This window comes from Stigmatopora argus, chromosome 10 (genome assembly GCF_051989625.1).
Source record: "Stigmatopora argus isolate UIUO_Sarg chromosome 10, RoL_Sarg_1.0, whole genome shotgun sequence".
In the NCBI taxonomy this organism is placed as follows: domain Eukaryota; kingdom Metazoa; phylum Chordata; class Actinopteri; order Syngnathiformes; family Syngnathidae; genus Stigmatopora; species Stigmatopora argus.
Window position 1 is genome coordinate 15152840 of NC_135396.1, and position 21665 is coordinate 15174504.

The window sequence follows — 21665 nt, forward strand, 5'->3', positions numbered from 1 at the left end:
AAAACAAAACTGAGTTCGGTTGTCCTTTATTTAGCCATTTTACAATGTACTCACGTTTTTTGATCAATCATCACCCACAAATCCATCGAAGTCCTCATTTTCTGTGTCCGAATTGAACAATTGTCCAAATGATTCATCAAAAACGTCGGGTTCCCTCTCACGGTTGTCAGAGTCACTGTCATTGTCACGTGGCTCCACAGCAAAAGCTCGAACAACAGTGCAAGCAGACACGTTAGTCCAAGCGGCCACAATCCATTCGAAAATAGTGGCGTAACTAGCCCGGCGCTTTAGTTGAGCCTCTGGGAATGACGGCGAGCTCAGAGTTCATTTTTGTGACTTGGTTTTTCACCGCTGCTGCGAGATGGGCACGTGCAAATCAACTCGGCTTCTTCTTCATGACTCGGCGAAGCTTGTTCTCCTGCTTCCTCCATTTGCTTACCATGGATTCGTTGATCTAAAATTCCCTCGCGGCTGCTCTATTCCCATGTTCCCCTGCATAATTGATGGCTTGAAGTTTGAACTGAGCTTCGTAAGCGTGTCTATTTGTGTTCTATTCATTTTCGGGGGGCCTTAGAAACCAAACCGAAATTGTTTTGCAAAAAACACATGCCCACACTATATACGGGTACCTTGTAGCGTCTGACCCCACCCACGTCCGCCTTCTCTTTATATAAGAAGCGTGTCGGCAAGTGATCTCAGTCAGGCTTTAGAGTTTACACACAGCGCTCCATTATAACACGCCCCGTCTATTTTGGAGAAAATTTAAGACTTTTAAGTGCGCCTCATAGTCGTGAAAATACGGTACTTGGGTTTTGGAGTGCGTCTGAAGATTAAATTGCTCGGGATGTACCGATGCAATTTTTTTTTAAACTTCCGATTAGATTTTTTTCCCAAGATAAAATTTGATGATCTGATACCCACCTATTTAGATCAGTAAAAATTTAAATGACAAATCATATTTTTTGTATTGAAGTGACCTCTGCCCCTCAAGAGAAAGCCATTTACAACTTTTTCACAATGCTTTATTACGATCTTGAGTTTCTAAACATGAGAAGTCCGAATAGGGTTTAGTAGTAGTGGTTTAATTTAAAGCAAACAACAAGCATGATGCTACTAAAAACACATGCGGCTACTCGATCTCATCCGATATCGGACGCCGAAAAAGATACCAACTATTGGATTTGGACATCACTACTAATTGCATCTTGGATCATTTGTGATTCTCAAACTAACATATGCTCCACTCTATACATAAATCTAAGGTTGGCAAGGGTTCTGGGCAACTATGGCATACATATTAAAATGGCACTTTATTAAACCATTTTAACAGATTTGCATGACAGGTTCAGTCAGCAGATATCATTTTTCAAGCAACTTTATTTTGTCTTTCTATTCTGCTCATCTGCAGACATGCATTTTCTCATTCACATGCAGTTTACTAATGTATTTACTCGCATATAAGCAGCACCCTTAAAACTGCCTTAAAATTGTTGAATTTTACAATTTTTTGCATATATGCCGCCCCCTGATTCACAATTTTCACCTCCATAGTCATGGTTTAAATTGAGAGTACAAATGTGTTATTTTGAAAGGAAAATCTTCAGAAAAATCATCGCACGTTTTATTTCTGAGATGCAGTATGAATCAAAAGCACATTATTAGGGTCAATATCATAAGAAAGTTAATATACAGACGCTCCCCTACTTACGAACGCAATTGGTTCCGAGCGATTGTTCATAAGTTGAATTTGTTTGTAAGTTGATTCAGTGCTATATTTTGTATTATAATTTATGTTTAAGGCTGATATAAGTATATTGAAGGTTTATATAAGTGCATTTGTATGTTTAAGGCTTGTATAAGTAACACGCATTGGTTTGTACTGAAAAAAAAAAAATTTAATAAAATGGAGAGAATATGTACAGTACTGTAGAGAGCGAGAGCGAGAGCGAGAGCGAGAGCGAGAGCGAGAGCGAGAGCGAGAGCGCCTCGTGGTGTAGTGGATCAGTCACCTGCCTGCGACATGGGTGTCGAGGGGTCACGTCCCGGTGTCGCCAGTCAACAACTGTATGGTGTCGGCAGTCATGATAGTAGAACTAATAACTGAAAATCATCTGTAACTCTTGTGAAGGTGAACCTTTGGCTTTTCACAAGTCTGCCAGAGTCCATGCGCTGTAGATAACATCGCTGTGTGAAAAGCTCATCTCGTCTCAATGCAGTGCATCCAGATTTTGAAGACAGTACATGGGAAAACTAAAGACCACAACTTTGAGAGTCGTTCGAGATTTCGTATAAAGACCTGCCGCTCTCTCGCGTTTTGCCGTTGGCAGCATCAAACGTTGTACCTAGTTGCCATTCACTTGCATTGACGGTGTTCCTCCGTGGTCGGTTGCCGCTTTTCCTTTACTGCGATTCTCTCGCTCTTCATCTTCCTCATCGCGTTCTTCATTTCCACTGTGGTTCTTACAATATAGTTTGTAGATTCCACGAGCCATGTTCTCAATGTACTTGGCTTTGTCCTGCACACCCCAGTGATAGTGGTAAGTCTTCACACAAGCTTTGATCTCACATCCGATGGTCGCGCCAAGCTGGGTGCAAAGTGTACACTTCATTCGTTTGCCTCTTTTAATCTCCTGGATTACAGTTTTCACGTCGAAATTTCCAAATTCAGCCCGTGACGTAGGCTGACCGGAAATATTGTTTTGCTGAAAAAAATGACTAAGTCTTTATTTGAATGAAAAAAGGATTACCCATTTACTGAACTACTAGTGTAGTGATTAGTCAAACGAGAGCAGGATTCGAACCCCATTTCCCATATGGCAGTCAAATCCAGTAACTTGAGGTCTGTCTGACCCATTGTCTTTGCCACTGGACCACAGTGACTTCTGAAACGAGATGATTGGAAGTTATATTTATAATTTTCATCACCTCAATAAACAATTTGAGATTTGCAAAGAGTGGACTGGCACTCACTCCAGATTTGAACTTGTGTCCAACTTCAATTTCAACCCATTGTTCTTGCCACTGGACCACAGTGTCTTCTGAAATGAAGTGATTGGAAGTTATATTTATCCTTTTCATTACCTCAATAAACAATTTGAGAATTGCAAAGAGTGGAATCAAACTCACTTCTGATTTCAACTTGAGTCCACCTGAAGTTCTGACCCATTGTCTTTGCCACTGCACCACAGTAAAGTTGGAAGTTGTATTTATCCTTTTCATTACCTCAATAAACAATTTGAGAATTGCAACGAGTGGAATTGAACTCACTCCTGATTCCCGCCTCATGTTCTGACCCAATGATTTTGCCAGTGGACCACAGCAACAACTAGAAGGTGAAGAATCAGAAGTCAGATTTATTCTCCGACTCTCTTAGCCTTACTTGCTATGTCATTTTTTAAAGAAAAAAAGCCTTACTATACTATGTCGTTATTTAAGAAAAGAAGCCTTACTATACAATATCGTTTTTTAAGATAAAAAGGCTTCCTCTACTATGTCGTTTTTCAAGAAAAAAAGCCATACTATACTATGTCGTTTTTTAGGGGGGAAAGCCTTCCTCTACTATGTCGTTTTTCAAGAAAAAAAGCCATGCTATACTATGTCGTTTTTTAGGGGGGAAAAGCCATACTATACTATGTCGTTTTTTAAGAAAAAAAGCCTTACTATACTGTCCTTTTTTAAGAAAAAAAGCCATACTATACTATGTCGTTTTTTAAAGGAAAAAAGCCATACTATACTATGTCGTTTTTTAGGGAAAAAGCCTTCCTCTACTATGTCGTTTTTCAAGAAAAAAAGCCATGCTATACTATGTCGTTTTTTTAGGGGAAAAAAGCCATACTATACTATGTCGTTTTTTTAGGAAAAAAAGCCTTACTATACTATGTCGTTTTTTAAGAAAAAAAGCCTTACTATACATGGTCTTTTTTAAACAAAAAAGCCTTACTATACATGGTCATTTTTTAAGAAAAAAGCCTTACTATACATGGTCTTTTTTGTAAATAAAAAGCCTTACTATACTATGTCGTTTTTAAAGACAAAAAAGCCTTACTATACTGTGTTGTTTTTAAAGAAAATAAGCCTTACTATACTATGTCGTCTTTAAAGAAAAAGCCTATACTATGTTGTTTTTTAAGAAAAAAGCCTTACTATACTATGTCGTTTTTTACGAAAAAAAAGCCTTACAATACTATGTCGTTTTTTTTAAGAAAAAAGCCTTACAATACTATGTCATTTTTTAAGAAAAAAAAGCCTTAACGAACGCAATTGGTTCCGAGCGATTGTTCATAAGTTGAATTTGTTTGTAAGTTGATTCAGTGCTATATTTTGTATTATAATTTATGTTTAAGGCCGATATAAGTGTATTGAAGGTTTATATAAGTGCATTTGTATGTTTAAGGCTTGTATAAGTAACACGCATTGGTTTGTACTGAAAAAAAAACATTTAATAAAATGGAGAGAATATGTACAGTACTGTAGAGAGAGAGAGAGAGAGAGAGATTTATGTATTAGAAACTGGCCAAAAGAAGCGACCTAATGACGATTGCACAGTTTTCTTCTTTTTTTCATCATAAATGATGCGGTAGCACTGTATGGCGTCATTCAATTGATTTGCAAACTTTGTGCAACGTTCAATATTTGGGTCCTGCTGCTCGATCTTTCTGTTTATAAATGGTATTGACGGTCGAACGATTCAATGCCCGTGAAACGCTCACCACTCTCACGCGCATCAAGCTTCGTTATTATTGCCACTCGTTTCAAATGAAATGGCTTGCCTCTTCCTTGCAACTCCCTCAATAGAAGCCTTTAGCTTTTTACCAACCATATTCAATATTGGATGCATGAGATATTTAATGATACAAATGAAAAAGGTTCTTTGCACACTGGAGATACATTCACGGACTTCCGCATTGCAATGAAGAAGAAGGTAGATGCTGGGTGAGCTGAGCTCTCACAGCGCCAGGCGTCGGTATTAGCGGCGGAAAGAAGTACTACTCCAAAAAAGGCGCAAAATACAAAATTGGACTTGCGAACATTTTTGGACTTAAACGCAATTTGCAGACATGTTCGTATGTACCGTTGTTCGTAAGTTGAATGTTCGTAAGTAGGGGAGCGTCTGTACCTGTCTTTGTAAATGCAAAATATCTAATTATTCAATTTGTAAAAAGAAATAAGTCTATCTTGATGAGAACCTGATGCTTTTTAATGACAGAAATGATTATTTTATTACCAGATGTTTAAAATATTTTGGCGGCCAAATTGCTTCTAATGTCGAACATTTTGATTTTTTTTCCTCGATAGCCATTTAAAGCAATACCCTCGATTCAGTCATTTTTTTTGTCCGACAAATGTGTTTTATACGAGTAAATACGGTCTATCTAATTTGAATGACCTCTTCGATTATTAGCTGTCAGTGGGTGTGTTGGTGGAAAGCTTGGGTGTGTTGACAACACAAGTTGCGACTTTGACACAACGCAAATCTACAGTTTTCAGGTTATTGGTCTCAAACATAGGCCCAATGTTGTAAACCCTGACAATTTTCACAAATATAGGTTTTCCCTTATTCAGTTCTTCATTTGTTTTCCACTCGGTTGTCATCTTTTGTTGCTTTCTTTTAGTTTGAAACTACGTCTCCACGAGATCATTAAAGAATATAAAGATTTCAAAACTAATTCTTCATTGGCGGAGCGAAAAGTGGATGAACTTGAAGAGGAGAAGGGTGTCCTTTCTTCACAGGTATTATTATATTTTAGAATGAAACATTAGGAAATTATATGATTCCTCATTAGTTTTTCCCTATTGACAAAAAGTTTTGCCATTTTATTTTTATACATATTTTATAGCAAGGGACTCACATGAAGAACTGTTCTTAAAAATGCAATGCCATGGCTTAAACAAGCAGGACACAAATATTACTAAAGATGCTGAAGTCTCCAATGAAATATAGAAAAATACCCTCGCATGTTATAAGAACAAGAGAATATTCCCCTACCATGAACATAATAGCAATGATTCACTAAAAATATGGAGAATATGAAACTACATCCTGAACCAATGAATAAATAGGAAATAAATGTATTTTAAAAATCATCGTTCTTGTGTGGAATTATAGAAAAAAAATCAATGAAGTCCACTGACTGTTTCAACATCACTGTGGATTTAAACCACAGTTATGTAAAAATGTAATAGCACACACTTTCACTTATATTTGTAACCTTCTGTCAAAACTGGTAATTTACCATCCAAAAATAAAATTGCCAAAGTTCTGATTTTAGATGTGTCGAAAAACAAATAATTCCAGAAGAAAATAATTACCCCCACAGTAATTTTATAAAAACTATTTTCACACACTTGATAATCTTCATTGATATACATCCTTTTCAGCAAAAAACAATACGGTTTCAGAGGAAAGATTTGCATCTCTGCCAGAAATAGATCTCGTGGAAGAAATAGTTAGTAGTATAGATAAACAATCTACTTTTAGGATTTCCATTAAAATATATAAATGAATGTTTTTGATATCCTTTTATTTCATTATTTTATAATTTGTGTAGTCATTTCTATTAAGTCACCATGTGATGTATTTTCTCAGGTGCGTGCAGCTTATGCTCAGCTGTCCACATCTCAAACTGAGGTTAGCAGGCTGAAGGAAACCCTAGCCTCTTGTCAAGAAGAGTGGCGAACCAAGATTGACTACTAGAACTCTGAACTCAATCAAGCCACTTGGCAAAAGGTATGGGTCTCCAACAAAATGTAATTAACGGCTCCAAAAGTTCATGCATTTGCAGTTTACAGGGAATATTCGGGATACAATGTCCACAATCTACGACGACCGTCTCTCATTTGCCATCAAATCATCTGCACCATAGTTCCTGCTTAGTGCTTGTCTGTGCGCCAAGAGTATCTTTTCATTTTTCGCTCTCCTTTTTCCACATTATAGCCCCCCCCCCCCCCCCCCCCCCCCCCCCCCTGACCGTGAATGCATCGAGGTTACGGAACAAAAAAAGGACAAATAAGTTTTTTTTTTTAGATCTGAATTTGCACCTCGCTTTGCTTTGTAGTCTTCCAGGGCTTTAGTTTTAACTGAGAGTTGCTCCTGTAGCTGTTTTTGTAACCTCTCACTATCCTCAAATTTGTCTATTTCCTTCAAAGGTTTAGCTTTTTCTCCCGTCAATAATTCAAGCTCTTTCTTGAGCACTTCTTCCCAGGCAGGTGTGGCCAAGTTCTCAATTTTTGCGATGTGGTTGGTCTGTACAAGTCTCTCCTTCTCCAGAACTAGCAGGTCAACTTGTTTCCCCAGCGCCTTCTGCTTTTCCATTAGTTCTTGAATTTGGTCAGCCTTCTGCTGCACTGCCTGGTCAGTTTGAAGTTGAAGACGATCAATCTTTTTCTGAAGCGCTTCTCGCTGCTCAGATATATCCTTTTGCAGCTCTTTCGTGGGGTCAGCCTACGATTGAACAAGGGTTTCAATATGCAAGTTTTGTTGCTTCAGAAGTCGATTATGGTGAGTGATTTCTTGCGCGTAGGCTGAAAGCTGCCTTGTTTTTGCCTCTCATTGGCCTCAGCCTTCTTCAGGCAGCACAGTGTTTTCAAGTTCACTCTTCAAGTGAACTGATAGGTTCACCAATAGGCATTCCCAAATGCACGCACAAGGAAAGAGACCAGACAATCTTCTGAGTTTTTTTGCAAGGAGAATCGCACCTTTCAGGTCTCTGGCCAGGTTTGTTCTGGCGTCACAGGGCTTCTTTTCCTTGTTTATTAACTTCAAGGGCCCTAGTTACAATGGACGTCTCAACTCTCAAGGGAGGGGTGGGAAACAGAAGTGAGACGTCGAAGAGTCAAAACAACTGAAGTTCATGTGCAGCCGGTGGATCTTCTCCACACTCCAGCAGTCCAAGTGGATTCGGCTTCCCTTTTGTATGTCTAATTAAGGAGCAAATCATTTACTTTGTTGCAAGCAGGCATTTTAGATGTAGTAAGTGAATCACTTTCTTCATTGCAAGCAAATATATAATAATGTAAGACTAATGACCTCGTTCGATCCAAAGATAACATTATGAAAGAGCTGCAAACTGAAATAGATAAGCAGAGGGTAGCTCTGCAGAAAAAGATGGATCAGTTTGAGCAAGCTGAGCAGTACAAAGCTGCTCCAGATCTTCTCTCTGGCAATATGACAACACGTCATGTCAAAGAAGTGACCAGAAGAGACAACATGATGGATTACAATCACAATAAATGAACTCAATTGCTGCCATGAATGACAATAGACGTCCAATCCTTTTGAACCGGAAAGGCTTACAGTGAATGCATTGAGGTTACGGAACTAAAAAAGTACAAATGAGTTGGGTTTTTTTCCTAGATCTGAATTTGCACCTACCTTTGCTTTTTAGTCTTCCACAGCTTTAGTTTTAACTGAGAGTTGCTCCTATAGCTGTTTTTGTAACCTCTCACTATCCTCAAATTTGTCTATTTCCTTCAAAGGTTTAGCTTTTTCTCCCGTCAATAATTCAAGCCCTTTCTTGAGCACTTCTTCCCGGTCAGGTGTGACCAAGTTCTCCATTTATGCGACGTGGTTGGTCTGTACAAGTCTCTCCTTCTCCAGAACTAGCAGGTCAACTTGTTTCTCCAGCGCCTTCTGCTTTTCCATTAGTTCTTGAATTTGGTCAACCTTCTGCTGCTCTGCCTGGTCAGTTTGAAGTTGAAGACGATCAATCTTTTTCTGAAGCGCTTCTCGCTGCTCAGATATATCCTTTTGCAGCTCTTTCGTGGGGTCAGCCTACGATTGAACAAGGGTTTCAATATGCAAGTTTTGTTGCTTCAGAAGTCGATTATGGTGAGTGATTTCTTGCGCGTAGGCTGAAAGCTGCCTTGTTTTTGCCTCTCATTGGCCTCAGCCTTCTTCAGGCAGCACAGTGTTTTCAAGTTCACTCTTCAAGTGAACTGATAGGTTCACCAATAGGCATTCCCAAATGCACGCACAAGGAAAGAGACCAGACAATCTTCTGAGTTTTTTTGCAAGGAGAATCGAACCTTTCAGGTCTCTGCCCAGGTTTGTTCTGGCGTCACAGGGCTTCTTTTCCTTGTTTATTAACTTCAAGGGCCCTAGTTACAATGGACGTCTCAACTCTCAAGGGAAGGGTGGGAAACAGAAGTGAGACGTCGAAGAGTCAAAACAACTGAAGTTCATGTGCAGCCGGTGGATCTTCTCCACACTCCAGCAGTCCAAGTGGATTCGGCTTCCCTTTTGTTTAGTCTAATTAAGGAGCAAATCATTTACTTTGTTGCAAGCAGGCATTTTAGATATAGTAAGTGAATCACTTTCTTCATTGCAAGCAAATATATAATAATGTAAGACTAATGACCTCGTTCGATCCAAAGATAACATTATGAAAGAGCTGCAAACTGAAATAGATAAGCAGAGGGTAGCTCTGCAGAAAAAGATGGATCAGTTCGAGCAAGCTGAGCAGCACAAAGCTGCTCCAGATCTTCTCTCTGGCAATATGAAAACACGTCATGTCAAAGAAGTGACCAGAAGAGACAACATGATGGATTACAATCACAATAAATGAACTCAATTGCTGCCATGAATGACAATAGACGTCCAATCCTTTTGAACCGGAAAGGCTTACAGTGAATGCATTGAGGTTACGGAACTAAAAAAGTACAAATGAGTTGGGTTTTTTTCCTAGATCTGAATTTGCACCTACCTTTGCTTTTTAGTCTTCCACAGCTTTAGTTTTAACTGAGAGTTTCTCCTATAGCTGTTTTTGTAACCTCTCACTATCCTCAAATTTTTCTATTTCCTTCAGAGGTTTAGCTTTTTCTCCCGTCAATAATTCAAGCCCTTTCTTGAGCACTTCTTCCCGGTCAGGTGTGACCAAGTTCTCCATTTATGCGACGTGGTTGGTCTGTACAAGTCTCTCCTTCTCCAGAACTAGCAGGTCAACTTGTTTCTCCAGCGCCTTCTGCTTTTCCATTAGTTCTTGAATTTGGTCAACCTTCTGCTGCTCTGCCTGGTCAGTTTGAAGTTGAAGACGATCAATCTTTTTCTGAAGCGCTTCTCGCTGCTCAGATATATCCTTTTGCAGCTCTTTCGTGGGGTCAGCCTACGATTGAACAAGGGTTTCAATATGCAAGTTTTGTTGCTTCAGAAGTCGATTATGGTGAGTGATTTCTTGCGCGTAGGCTGAAAGCTGCCTTGTTTTTGCCTCTCATTGGCCTCAGCCTTCTTCAGGCAGCACAGTGTTTTCAAGTTCACTCTTCAAGTGAACTGATAGGTTCACCAATAGGCATTCCCAAATGCACGTGTGACATACTAGAGTGTTTGATCTATTAGTGTGACATACTAGAGTGTTTGATTTATTAGTGTGACATGCTAGAGTGTTTGATTTATTAACGATTGCATGTAAAGAAGCTATGACGAGTTTGGATTGAATGTGTGTATCGGTGTTCGATTGTTGATCCTTGGATCCACATGGCAAGTGTGGGGCATGTTAAAGAAGATCGGTATTCGATTATTGATGTCTTAGCAAATAGCTTGAGGCACGGGAGGTGTGTTGAATCATTACAGTAAAAGTTTGGATTGAAGTAACAACAACATCTCACTGTTCTGATTATTTCCCCGTGTGTCAAGGTATGCTGTTTGTTGTAAAGGCTGGTTGAGTTTGGGGTTTGTAATATACAGTGTTTAGCGTGTGAGAAAAGAGATAATGGTTATTAATGTTTATTTACTTTTGAATTACGGGCGTGAATGTGAGAGTCTCGGGTCACGCACATGGAATAGCATTTAGCACGCGACCTTCGGCCACCATTATCGTTGACAGTGTCTATAACGGTCATAGAAAGGATTTTATATTATTGATATTGCATTGTTTGCCCTGTTGAATAATAGTAGGACTACTAGAAGTTGTAAAAGGAAAAGATATAACAAGTTATGACCGTGTGTTGAACGAGTGTGTGTGTGCATTGGGTTTTGGGTTCTAAAGTGTAGATAATATATATACATGGGTTTAATTGTATGTTATGGGTTTTTGTGTTAATTGATTACAGTAAAAGTTTGGATTGAAATAACAACAACATCTCACTGTTCTGATTATTTCCCCCTGTGTGTCAAGATCAAATGCAGGGTGTAACATTTTGGAGGCACCGCTGGGATTGCTGTTCAGATGTCCAGTGTCCAAGACCTGCTCACTGAATTCTGAGCCAGCTAAATCCCCCCACAAACCAGGCCGATGGCAGTGAGAGGAGGTGTTGCTGTTTAAGAAGAACTGGAAGTTGGCGGTTGAGCACTTGTCATCTGAGGCCTACGAGATCATCAGAGGGACAGTAAAGACGTGCCAGTTCAGAGTTCACTCCTGTACAGTCAATAGAGCTCCTAGATCGTCAACAAAATGGAACAGTTACTCGAAGAGGTGGTAGGAACATTGAACAACCTGACGGAAAATAACCTACTGGAAATATGTGATTTTCTTAACATATTAAGAAGTGTTAAACGGAAATCGCGTCTATCATTAGTGGCTCACATTGTGAAGTACCTAGAAAGAGAAGAACTAGAGGAAGTAGAGGATGAAGGCATGTCCGAATTGTTGAAACTGAAAGAGAAAATATCAGATATGAAGCATGAAGTCAAAAGAGATGAAAACGAAAAGCAAGGATCAAGATTGGAAGAGACTCCAATAACTTTGCCCCAGCTACCAGATGCTGCGGACCCTCAAGGGGGTGTGTCTCCCCAGCCCCAGCCAAGCTCATACGGGCGCAAGGACTTCAAAATTGCCGGCCAAATAGGTGAACCAGGCCAGAGGGACAAGCTGACATTCTCCAGCCTTGTTCATCAAATTGAAAATGGACTGAATAGGGGTTACCGAGATGTGGAAATTATTGATGCAGTTATCAGAGCTATCTCCCCCAGTTTGCAGCTACGTAATTATTTGGAAGAGAAACCTAACCTCACTCTTCCCACACTCAAACGCATCCTACGCGCTCATTTTCAGGTAAGGAGTGCTACCGACCTCTATGTGCAGTTAGCTTCAGAAGTGCAGCATATCAAAGAGAGTCCTCAAAGTTTCTTAATGCGAGTCTTAGTTCTTAGGCAGAAGGTACTGTTTGCATCTCGAGAATCAGAATCAGGACTCCAGTATGAACCAAGTTTAGTCCAGCGTATGTGCTTGCACACAATACTCACTGGTCTCCAGAGTGACAGTGTTAGGGTAGATATGCAGCCTCTCTTGCTGGACTGTAAGACTTCAGATGAACTGTTACTAGAGCGGTTAAATATAGCCTGTGCTAATGAAGTGGAAAGGAGAAATAAAAAAAAGTTTAGTACCCCACAGGCAGCGACACATATTAGCAAGGTGCATTTAGAAGAACTACGACCTACCAATTGCCCTGGAGAAGAAAAACCAAAACTGTCCCGTGAGGTACGAGCGGAGTTGACTGAACTTAAGGCAAGTGTTGCTTCTCTTAAAGATCTCAGTGCAGAGATAGCTCAGATTAGAGAGACACTACAGCAGGCTATGTTTCAGCCTCAGTCCTACCTCCCACCTTCAGTTAGAAGACCAGTTAGGGAGCCCCAGCCACCTTTTGCAAAACAAAATTACTACAGCAAGCCCCCAGCACCCCCCTGGAACACTAGCCGCCCTGTTTATGTCCCAAGAAGGTGTTGTGCTTGTCAGCAGGGAGGGCGAGATGTGAAGTGCACACATTGTTATCGGTGTGGGAGTGGAGAACATTTCCAAGCTGGATGTAAAATCCGAGGAGGCAGACCACTAAAAGAAGAGACTATAGCAGAGCTAACTCGGGAAAGGGAAGGTGTGGTTCATGTGCTTTGTGGCACACCCAGTCCACTGGCCATCGTCAATCCTCCCAGCATGCAACAGCAGCAGGTGGGAACTCAGCAACACCTGATGGTGGAACCTGCCGATTCAAAGGCAAAGATCAGACGACTTAGACAAGAGCTAGAAGAGAGGAATGAACAACTGCTGGACAACAGACACCAGCAGGAAAACATGGAGGAAGAAATAAAGAGGCTCCAGCAGGAGAATTTGAGGCTGCTCGTAGACGCCCGTGCAGCCCGCGCCTATCGCGATGAACTGGATGCGCTGAGAGAACGCGCAATCAAAGCTGACAAGCTGGAGTTATACAAGGCCAAAGTGGAGAAAGGGAGACAAGGGATGGAGGAGGCGTACACCATTGCCACCGTGAGTGTACGAAAAGCTGCAGAACGAGGTAAAAAGCACTATGACACCAAAGTGAGGAGCTCCGTGCTACAACCAGGAGAGCGCATCCTGATAAAAAACCTGACACCAGAAGGAGGAAAAATTGACAAGAGTATGGAGAGAAATAAACAGCAGCCGGTATCTCATCTTCAAGAGACAGACCAAGACAGTGGTTACGAAGATGACTGTTAGAATTATTATGGAATATTCTATATGTGTTGTAAGCATTTTTCAATAAGTAATAAGGCTATAAACCAATTCATGGAACCATGGACACTTTTCCTCCACATCGTCTCCTCAAGGCCCCACAGCTCGAGGACACATTGTTTTCACACACGCTTTTCGGCAGAACACAACGGGACTGTTTTGACGGGACTCCAGCAGCAGATGGCGATAATCGCATTATTGTTTGAAAATACGGCTTTGCTTACAGTATAATACTGCTTTGTTTACCTTGAAAGCATTCCTCACACTGTTGTTTTTCTAACCAGCGAGGGTGTTATTGTACTGATTACATAACCATGTTTTTCGAGTGTCGCGATTAAATACAATGATTCAGTTACTGCAATTCAGAATGCACTGGGGACTAAGACGGCGTCACATTGCATCTCCTTCGAAGTTGTAGGCAGAGTTTGTTGAAAGATGTTTTTCCTTTTTTAATTAAATATTACTAATAATGATTTAAAAGTTTTGAATCATTATTCCAACATTTGGTCCTTCGAGTAGCCGGGGTCAACACATCGATAAGGAATCCAGACGCTGCAGTTTAATATCTGGAGTGACCGTGCACGGCGAGAATCCCTTTTCCAGGCCGGACTATTTCTCAGCAGCGCCTGTTTTCTAATCGGTTGACGACTATCCTCTTGGTAAGCATCTTTCGACATTTCTGCCGAGTCCGCGTGTGATGGCTGCATATTGTCGACGGGTTCCGAGTGCGTGAAGGGCATCACACGCGAAGGCCTTATTTTGAGAAGTAAGGCTCGCATCCTGGGGATGGCGATTTTAAAACCCTGCGGATACTAGTCACTAGCAGGTAGACACGGTGGGGTCTATAAAAATGTGGTGGTCGACATTGGTTGTGTGTGCGTAGTTGTTAAAGAAAAAAAAGGTACTACGGGGGCACACAAATCCACTCCAAAAAATGGGTGGTGCAAACAGTAAAACGGCTATTGACGACGATCCAAAGATGCGTCTGCCGTGTACAGATTGGATTGTTGAAAATCAAAGCGCTACAAGGGTTAAACACCTAAACTTATGGATAAATAAATATGGATTTGCTGGCCAGCTTAATATGCATAAGATATTGATACTGCAGGATAAAATACGTGCTAAGCATGGGGGAAATCTTAACAAAATGGAGCAGGAGGGATATAATGATACCTATTATTGGTTTATGATACATGGGTTAAATCAGTTGATAACGGTGGGACTGGAGACACAGAGGCTGTGTTATTCCACAGAAAAGAGGACGGCTAGCCCGGTGGGGAAGAAGTGTGTTGTTGTTGTTAAAAAGGAGGGCCCCCTCCGACAAATATGACCAGGTCGGGAGGGCCCGTGGGGGACATGGGGAGAAAACACTATCTCCCCAGGCCGGGGCGCCGCCAATGAGTGATGTGTTTATTGAACAATATCCCATGATCGAAGTTGCTAATACTAATGTGGGCAAGGAGCAGGCTCCTAATAAATTTGGATGTTCGAATCCAAAAGCTGATGGTGGCCCGTTGTGTCATGACGGGCGTAATTTGAATTTGAGAGTGCATGAACTGATTGATCGGGTTACGGGGAAGTTTAAAACAAAAGTTAATTATACCGTGATCAGCAGAGCTAAGCAGAGGGATGGTGAGCCTTTTGTAGAATATCAAATCAGGATGACGGCTTGTTTTAAGGCCAACAGCGGCCTCGCTGAAGACCACGCGGTGGGCAGCATTTATCAGGAGCAGCTAAAAAATGGGTTGCATGCTCATTCAAATGTGTTGCATGCTCATTCAAATTATACTTATATATATTACATATATCGCTTGATTGCCTGGACAAAAAGGTCTCTAAAAACAAGGCAGGCCTGCTCAAAATGATTTGAATGAGGATTTTGAACATGAGGATGTTGAGCTAATTTTAAACCAGAGATCACATTCTTTGGGAATGAATTCAATTGGATTTTTTTGTGTGATGCTGAAAGTTGTAAAATGGCAATTAAAATGGTTATTTCCAAGTCCTAGGCATACTTTGTTAATAGTACCTAAATGTACTGTCAATTTAATGGAATGAAATGGCTTATTGCGGATTATCTTGGTTTTATCCTGTCAACGGGAATGTTTTGGTTAACAGTCGAAAAGAAATACAAAACGACCAATTAAATGTTTAGCGGGGTTGCCAAACCTGCGTTTTTTGTCATACTCTAAACTGGTCAAATAATGCTTTGGCTGCAGGGGAGCGCGGCTGTCTTTGCTGCTGATTTGAATGCAAAAAAACATGTGGACCGCGTAGCGGCTGATTTGACGGTGTTAGGCATTCATTCAAATTATACGACTCCTGCCAAAATGACAGCAGGACTTTGTGCCTTGGTCTCACTGCTATTACCAGTGTCTGTTTTTCCATCTACAGTAGAGGAGATACAATTGGCCGCACAGAAATCCGGTATGATGGCGGGCCCCTCGCGACGGCGTCGCATGGATGCGATTGGCATCCACGGGGCGTACCAGGTGAGTATAAGTTGGCTAATCAGATCGCAGCAGGTTGGGAGTATATTTTTCTTTTAATTACTCCAAACAAAAATGTTGATTGGATAAATTACCTGCATTACAATGTCCAAAAACTTGGAAATTATACTGAACAGGGATTTGTGGCGATAAAGGAACAACTGGCAGCCACTAGTCTGACGGCGTTCCAGGATCGTGCAGCGGTTGAAATGCTTCTTGAAGGAGCAGGGGGCGTATGCAACGTTTGAAAATGTTGCACTCAACAACACGCCCCCCACTGGGTCCCACACCAGGGCCAACGATGGCCTGCAGACCCTAAACCGCAAGATGAAAAAGCATCCTGGAGTAGAATAATGTCCGCTGACAGATTTGTGGCCTCACTAATAATGATTTGGCCTAATTTGTGGCCCTTTTTGCTACGATTTTGACATTATGTGGGTGTTGTATTATTCCCTGCTTAAGATCTTTGATGAGCCGACTTATAACCACTGCGATTGCCCCTACAAATTCCAAATTGCATGAATTATATCTCCTACTGATGAAACGTGCTGACACTAACAGTGAATTCCAGGAGCATGGTAATTACGAGGATGGATTGGACGAAAATGATCTTATTTTCTGCTTTTCAGACCTGCCGAACGAGTAGAGCCTAAGCGGGTAAAATTAAAACAGCCAACAGAGATATCCCTGTCTTTTTTTATTTTGTCATAAAATGAATAACAAACATATAGTAAAAGGAGGGAATGTTAGAATTATTATGGAATATTCTATATGTGTTGTAAGCATTTTTCAATAAGTAATAAGGCTATAAACCAATTCATGGAACCATGGACACTTTTCCTCCACATCGTCTCCTCAAGGCCCCACAGCTCGAGGACACATTGTTTTCACACACGCTTTTCGGCAGAACACAACGGGACTGTTTTGACGGGACTCCAGCAGCAGATGGCGATAATCGCATTATTGTTTGAAAATACGGCTTTGCTTACAGTATAATACTGCTTTGTTTACCTTGAAAGCATTCCTCACACTGTTGTTTTTCTAACCAGCGAGGGTGTTATTGTACTGATTACATAACCATGTTTTTCGAGTGTCGCGATTAAATACAATGATTCAGTTACTGCAATTCAGAATGCACTGGGGACTAAGACGGCGTCACATTGCATCTCCTTCGAAGTTGTAGGCAGAGTTTGTTGAAAGATGTTTTTCCTTTTTTAATTAAATATTACTAATAATGATTTAAAAGTTTTGAATCATTATTCCAACAATGACTTTCACTACGAGCCCCTCCAGGTGCTAAATGAGAGAGATGCCCAAGGGATGGAGTCTAAGCACAGGCCACTGCCAGCGAATCAGAGACTCGAAGTGAAGGGCCCTGCTTCCGGACCAGTACAAAGAGAAGATTACTATCAGCTGGAGGACCTGCCTGGTGAGGGAACAAATCTGGCTGTTGAAGATCCTCGTGATGATCATTTATCAGAGACCTCTCCGCCAACCGCTGTGAATGAACCTGAGGCGTTGACTTATGAACGGCCAAGAAGGGAGAGACATCCACCACGACGAACAACCTATGATCAGCTTGGTGTCCCCTCCTGTTATAGTACCCAGTCACCACATCAGCTGCTACCTGCTTACCCTGCACCAGGAGTGGTTCCTTGGTTAGTACACCTGCAGCCATATTACATTCAACCACCCTTTATGTATGGACTCCAACAGGCTTGAGCCTACAAGGGTGGCATGTATTATGCGAACATGGACTGTTACGACTGTGATTACAGTTTCCATCCAGTGAACGTGGACCGTACAAGTTGTGGATTATATTTGAACTGTGGCCCTTGCCGCCTGGAGTTTTCATGAGTATCAGTTTACAGAAGAGGATGTGAAATGACAAGTTCGCTAGACTGTTCAACATTACAACCAACAAGGGGAAGATATTTGGAATATACTGATGTCGGGACGACATTTGTTTTTGTGGGGGAGTGTGACATACTAGAGTGTTTGATCTATTAGTGTGACATACTAGAGTGTTTGATTTATTAGTGTGACATGCTAGAGTGTTTGATTTATTAACGATTGCATGTAAAGAAGCTATGACGAGTTTGGATTGAATGTGTGTATCGGTGTTCGATTGTTGATCCTTGGATCCACATGGCAAGTGTGGGGCATGTTAAAGAAGATCGGTATTCGATTATTGATGTCTTAGCAAATAGCTTGAGGCACGGGAGGTGTGTTGAATCATTACAGTAAAAGTTTGGATTGAAGTAACAACAACATCTCACTGTTCTGATTATTTCCCCCTGTGTGTCAAGGTATGCTGTTTGTTGTAAAGGCTGGTTGAGTTTGGGGTTTGTAATATACAGTGTTTAGCGTGTGAGAAAAGAGATAATGGTTATTAATGTTTATTTACTTTTGAATTACGGGCGTGAATGTGAGAGTCTCGGGTCACGCACATGGAATAGCATTTAGCACGCTACCTTCGGCCACCATTATCGTTGACAGTGTCTATAACGGTCATAGAAAGGATTTTATATTATTGATATTGCATTGTTTGCCCTGTTGAATAATAGTAGGACTACTAGAAGTTGTAAAAGGAAAAGATATAACAAGTTATGACCGTGTGTTGAACGAGTGTGTGTGTGCATTGGGTTTTGGGTTCTAAAGTGTTGATAATATATATATTTATATATATAGGTGTAATTGTACATTATGTTTTGGGTTCTAACGTGTTGATAATGTATATATATGGGTTTAATTGTATGTTATGGGTTTTTGTGTTAATTGATTACAGTAAAAGTTTGGATTGAAATAACAACAACATCTCACTGTTCTGATTATTTCCCCCTGTGTGTCAAGATCAAATGCAGGGTGTAACACACGCACAAGGAAAGAGACCAGACAATCTTCTGAGTTTTTTTGCAAGGAGAATCGAACCTTTCAGGTCTCTGGCCAGGTTTGTTCTGGCGTCACAGGGCTTCTTTTCCTTGTTTATTAACTTCAAGGGCCCTAGTTACAATGGACGTCTCAACTCTCAAGGGAGGGGTGGGAAACAGAAGTGAGACATCGAAGAGTCACAACAACTGAAGTTCATGTGCAGCCGGAGGATCTTCTCCACACTCCAACAGTCCAAGTGGATTCGGCTTCCCTTTTGTTTAGTCTAATTAAGGAGCAAAGCATTTACTTTGTTGCAAGCAAATATATAATAAAAAAATACTACACTCTCTTTTTAAGAGTGAATTTCAATTGTTGGCCAGGACCTAAATGTGTGCCGCCTGGATGAAAAGAAAATTACAGTATTGTTACACTATTGCTGTCAGTAATTTCAGAGGTTTTTAAGATACACAATGGGTGCAAATCAGTTCACGCGATGTTTGGAGCTTCAAACACAGGAAGGCAGCTCAATTGAACATTCAACTTTATCCATTGAATATATTTATATATTATATTTTTATTACCAGGATGCCATCTGAACATTATAGGGAGTCCCCAAGTTACGTTTGTAACCCAAATTTCCACTTGGTGTATTTTCTCACATATACGCCATATTTCTCGCAAAAAAAGATCACTGAATCTTGTACAGCTTATATGCACGCAAATTAGACGTGAAAAAAGCAAGAATCATGACCACTAGATCGCAGCCAATCAAAGCAATTTACCAACATCTCTATCACTCCCTCACTCATGCCAGTTCCGACACATGCTGGGTTTAAGGACAGCCCAGAAAATACAGCGGTTAACACATAAATGTTGCAACATGATGCATAAATGCAGCTGAATTTGTTACATTACTGTCCTTATTTTTAGATTACGTGAACCAGAAGTTGTTTGACAAAACTAAACAACACTACCTATGGGTAGAACTGAGGAGTTTTAACTTTCTGAACGCAGAACATTTTTACCGATGTGCGTTGGTATCTTTCTTCTTTACATATTAAGCTACAGTTCCATGGTATTGCTATTCTATTTGGGTGCCCCTACAAACACAGCTTTTTTTGCGGGGCACTAATGTGGAAAAAGGAGAGTGAAAAATGAAAAGATACTGGTGCAGATGATTTAATGGCAAATAAGGGACGGTCGTCGTAGATTGTGGACATTGTATCCCGAAAATTCCCTGTAGACTGCAAATGCATAAACTTTTGGAGCTGATAACTACATTTTGTTGGAGACCCATACCTTTTGCCAAGTGGCTTGATTGAGTTCAAAGTTCAAGTACTCAATCTTGGTTCACCACTCTTCTTGACAAGAGGCTAGGGTTTCCTTCAGCCTGCTAACCTCAGTTTGAGACGTGGAAAGCTGAGCATAAGCTGCACACCTGCGAAAATACATCACATGGTAGTAATAACATAATAGAAATGACTAAACAAATGATAAAATAATGATATAAAAAAGAATATTAAAACATTTATTTTTATTTTTTAATGGAAATCCTAAAAGTAGATTGTTTATCTATACTACTACCTATTTCTTCCCCGTGATCTATTACTGGCAGAGATGCAAATCTTTCCTCTGAAACCGTATTGCTTTTTGCTGAAAAGGATGTTTATCAATGAAGATTATCAAGAGTATGAAAAGTTTTTATAAAATTACTGTGGGAGCAATTTTTTTCTTCTGGAATTATTTGTTTTTCGCCAGATCTAAAATCTGAACTTTTGCCATTTTAATTTTGGATGGTAAATTACCAGTTTTGATGGAAAGTTACAAAAATAAGTGAAAGTATTACGTCCTATTACATTTTTACATAACAGTGGTTTCATTCCACAGTGATGTTGATACAGTCAGTGGACTTCATTGTTTTTTTTTTCTATAATTCCACACAAGAACGATGATATTTAAAATACCTTTAATTCCTATTTATTTATCGGTTCAGGGTGTAGTTTCATATTCTACATGGTTTTAGTGTATCATTGCTATTATGTTCATGGTAGGAGAATATTCTCTTATAACATGCGAGTGTATTTTTCTATATTTCATTGGATACTTCAGCATCTTTAGTAATATTTGTGTCTTGCTTGTTTAAGCCATGGCATTGCATTTTTAAGAACAGATTTTCATGTGAGTCCATCGCTATATAATATGTATAAAAATAAAAATAAAAGAAAAAGGAAATGGCAAAACCTTAGGTCAATATGGAAAAAAACTAATGAGGAATCATATAATTTGATAATGTTTCATCCTAAATTAGAATAATACCTGTGAAGAGAGGACACCCTTCTCCTTTTCAAGTTCTTCCACTTTTCGCTCCACCAATTGGATTGGATTACTTTATTCATCCCGTATTCGGGAAATTTCATTGTGACAGTAGCAAGAGGTTGAGAATGCAGATAAAGGAAAGGCATAGTTACACATGGTTACAAGGTAGACAGTACAGTCGCAAAGGCCGCAGAACAACAAAGCTAAAGCACAAAGTACAAAGCAAAGCAAAGTAAATGTGATCATTTAGAATCACCAAATCAAATCATTATACAGAAAAGCAGCAAAAGTACAAAGTACAAAGCAAAGTAAATGGGATCATTAAGAATCATCAAATCAAATCATTAAGAGAGAAAAGCAGCAAAAGTACAAAGCAAAGCAAAGTAAATGGGATCATTAAGATTCACCAAATCAAATCATTAAGACAGAAAAGCTCAAAAAACACAAAACGAGCAAGAGTGGACGGAGCTACCGCCACTGGCTGCCACTTAAACGGCGCGATCTTGGTTACAGTAGCAAAAACGGATACAGACTCAAAAAGACGTTGTAAAGTTGGACTAAAAGAACCACACAG

The 21665-nt window shown here is 40.2% G+C and overlaps 1 long non-coding RNA gene across 3 annotated transcripts; it reads right to left on the reverse strand.

The window, feature by feature from the left end:
* Window positions 1–29: 29 nt before the first annotated feature.
* LOC144084063 (uncharacterized) lies at window positions 30–21359 on the reverse strand. 3 transcript variants are annotated; one of them, XR_013303709.1, is made up of 5 exons: window positions 21092–21359; window positions 3268–3325; window positions 3127–3177; window positions 2971–3038; window positions 30–2882 (listed from the first exon to the last, which is right to left on the reverse strand). It is a non-coding gene; the product is annotated as an uncharacterized LOC144084063 (long non-coding RNA). The 3 variants fall into 3 exon arrangements; XR_013303710.1 differs by lacking the exon at window positions 21092–21359 and adding an exon at window positions 8372–10615; XR_013303708.1 differs by lacking the exon at window positions 21092–21359 and having other exon boundaries at window positions 3268–6504.
* Window positions 21360–21665: the final 306 nt, after the last annotated feature.